Source organism: Pongo pygmaeus, chromosome X (genome assembly GCF_028885625.2).
Source record: "Pongo pygmaeus isolate AG05252 chromosome X, NHGRI_mPonPyg2-v2.0_pri, whole genome shotgun sequence".
Lineage (NCBI taxonomy): Eukaryota > Metazoa > Chordata > Mammalia > Primates > Hominidae > Pongo > Pongo pygmaeus.
Window position 1 is genome coordinate 54,010,078 of NC_072396.2, and position 3,362 is coordinate 54,013,439.

The following is a 3,362-nucleotide window of genomic DNA, read 5'->3' on the forward strand; positions in this document are numbered from 1 at the left end:
CTGTCCATGGGTTAGTCCTGCTCTGTAAGGAGCAGTAAAAAACAACAACAAAATCTCCCAATTTAGTGAAAACAAGGCATTCAATGGCAGACCAGCAGCAGAAACTGCTTATTAGCTAATAATCATTTTATGAAGTCATATCTATATAAAAACAAACACTAAAGAGAATAGACAACTAAAGTGACAGGCATAATTATAAATAAATACCAGATTACCAGATTTTAAATAGTAATCTATAAAAGTTTTACTATCTAAGGATTTTCACTCAAAGAAGAAAAAACACATAGTAATGTCAAGCTTGCAGAATGGGGAGTTAACAGATACATTTTCTCTTAATGGAAACCTATCTAGCTTCAGTAACATTCCTGGATGAAGCATTAAGTTACTGTTGCACTTTTTTTTTTTTTTGAGACGGAGTCTCTCTCTGTCACCAGGCTGGAGTGGTGCGATCTCAGCTCACTGCAACCTCCGCCTCCCGGGTTCAAGCCTCCTGAGTAGCTGGGACTACAGGCACATGCCATCATGCCCAGCTAATTTTTGTATTTTTAGTAGAGACGGGGTTTCACCATGTTGGCCAGGATGGTCTCAATCTCTTGACCTCGTGGTCTGCCCGCCTCGGCTGGGATTACAGGCATGAGCCACTGTGCCCAGCCTTTTTTTTTGAGATGGAGTTTCACTCTTGTTGCCCAGGCTGGAGTGCAATGGTGCGATCTCAGCTCACAGCAACCTCTGCCTCCCGGGTTCAAGCGATTCTCCTGCTTCAGCCTCCCAAGTAGCTGGGATTACAGGCATGTGCCACCATGCCCGGATAATTTTGTATTTTTAGTAGAGACAATGTTTCTCCATGTTGGTCAGGCTGGTCTGGAACTCCTGACCTCAGGTGATCTGCCCACCTCAGCCTTCCACAGTGCTGGGATTAAAGGCATGAGCCACCATGCCTGGCCACTGTTGCACATTTTTAAAAGACTGGTCCAGCTGTGTTTCCTCTCATTTTAAATCATTCTCTTCATTTAAAGTATTGGCAGGAGCATCATTACATAGATTGTCTAGAATGTCTTTGTTTAATCCATTTGACTCCTCCTTTTGATCTTCATCAGTATTAACCTCTTCAATTGTCTGTACCCTGGGTGTATTCATTAACATTATCATTTCCTAGGGACTATTACTCAGCAGCTTTGCCTGCCTTCTTTCCAAGGCCACTTGTTTATTTCTCTCAATCCTTTGTTGTTGCTCATCTGTTAGGCTTCTACTTGACTCAGAAGCAAACATCTCACTTTCAGATGAGCTTGTCAGAAAGGGATCTAATTCAGTAGCAGTTACACAATGTCCATTATTTTCCCCAACTTCCTCATTATTGCTAACAACATATTCATGTAAAATAGGGAGATCAAGTCGAATTCATTTTAAACAGGTCTGAATTTCCTTTTTATTTCTCAGGTATTCAACTCTGTCAATAAAATCCTCAAACTGCAGTTTAGGGAATCGCCTACGTGCCTAGTGTTCCATGTGTCTGATTAGCATCATTAAGTCTTCAGCCTCATGACTTTTACCTTTGAATTTTGCCTTATCAAATACATGCCTTAAGGCTGGAAGCCCTCTCTCTGAAATTAATCTGTGAGCATCCAGCTTGGATATATTTCTTTTAATTGCTCTCTTTGGAGGTACAGGAACAAGTGCTCCACTTCCTGACTCTATATCAGGTTCAGCTCCTTCACCATCTTGTCTCTCTGGAGAGGCTGGAGGTGGGAAAGGAGGAAAAGTTTCATCTTTTACATGCTCATAATCTGGAAGGTCAATCATGCCATTCTCCTGTGGTTCTAGCATCTTTTCCTCTGGCTTTCCTCTCTTTCTGGACGCTCCTGGATTTTCTTTCCAGGTTCATCTAACCTCACAGACAGCAGGGGCCACAGTGCAGAGCTCAGTGTGCAAACTAAGCATGCTTCTTCTATTTTTCCCATCTTTACGTTCATGTGTATTCAGTGTTTAGCTTCCACTTATATGTGAGAGCATGTGGTATTTGTTTTTCTGTTCCTGTATTAATCTGCTTAGGATAATGGCCTCCAGCTGCATCCATGTTGCTGCAAAGGACATGATTGTGTTCTTTTTTATGACTGTGTAGTATTCCATGGTGTATATCTGACACATTTTCTTTATCCAATCTGCTGTTGATGGGCATCTAGGCTGATTCCATGTGTTTGTTTTCATGACTAGTGCTGCAATGTGTCTTTTTGGTAGAACGATTTCTTTTCCTTTGGGTATATACCCAGATGTGGGCACATTTTTAAAGACTTACTTAATTTTTGAATATGTGATACGCATATGCTTCAGAAGCAAAGGTGAAAAGGAGTGCAGTGGGCTGGGCACGGTGGCTCTCGCCTGTAATCCCAGCACTTTGGGAGGCCGAGGTGGGCGGATCACCTGAGGTCAGGAGTTTGAGACCAGCCTGGCCAACTTGGTGAAACCGTGTCTCTACTAAAAATGGAAAAATTAGCCGGGGGTGGTGGTGGGTGCCTGTAATCCCAGCTACTTGGGAGGCTGAGGCAGGAGAATCACTTGAACGGAGGCAGAGGTTGCAGTGAGCCAAAATTGCACCACTGCACTCCAGCCTGGGCAACAGAGCAAGACTCCATCTCAAAACAAAAAACAAAAAACAAAAAGGGCAGTGGAAAGCTTCCTGCCATCACAGTCCATCTACCCAGTGTCCATCCCACCATTAATCATTATTAGTCATTTATTACGTAATCTTCTAGTGTTTTCATTCTTTCGCTCTTTCGGTGTATGTGTGTGTGTCAGATATAGATTTTTATAACTTATTAATAGAACTTTTAAAACATAAACCAAAATAAAGAATACTTCTGAAAGGGCTGGAACATTCTGGGTCCCATGAACTGTCAAAATAGGCACACTGGAAAAACTGGAAATAGAATCCAACGTGAGTAGGGGGAACATATAAATAAAGGAAAAACAAAGTTCATATAAAAGTGAGAGACAACAGAACCTGGCTATCTCTGAAAGCAAGCTCCCATCATTTTGAGCTCTTCACAGAAACAGAAGAGGGAGCTATAACCATGAACTTAGAAGAGCTTTCCTTCTAAACATGCCAGAAAATTAATGTCGTATAAAAAGATGGAAGTCAAATCCCATAAAAAGTTATTGTAAGAAAATAGAAAATACAGAGCAGAATGACCTCACTACAGACAATGGGAGAATGCCAGAAAGATGTGCCTGCAAAACAGATGAAAATTCTATCCTAATATTGCCAAATGAGCTCAAAGAGATTAAGAAATTATAAAAGATAAGAAAGAACAGCATACATCAGAAAGAGAAAAATTCAGAAATGGAGTAATGGAATTTGAGAAAGA

General features: G+C 41.2%; 1 pseudogene; it reads right to left on the reverse strand.

The window, feature by feature from the left end:
- Positions 1-343: 343 nt before the first annotated feature.
- Positions 344-1,824, reverse strand: LOC129024986 (TIMELESS-interacting protein-like; annotated as a pseudogene).
- Between the last annotated feature and the right edge of the window lie 1,538 nt (positions 1,825-3,362).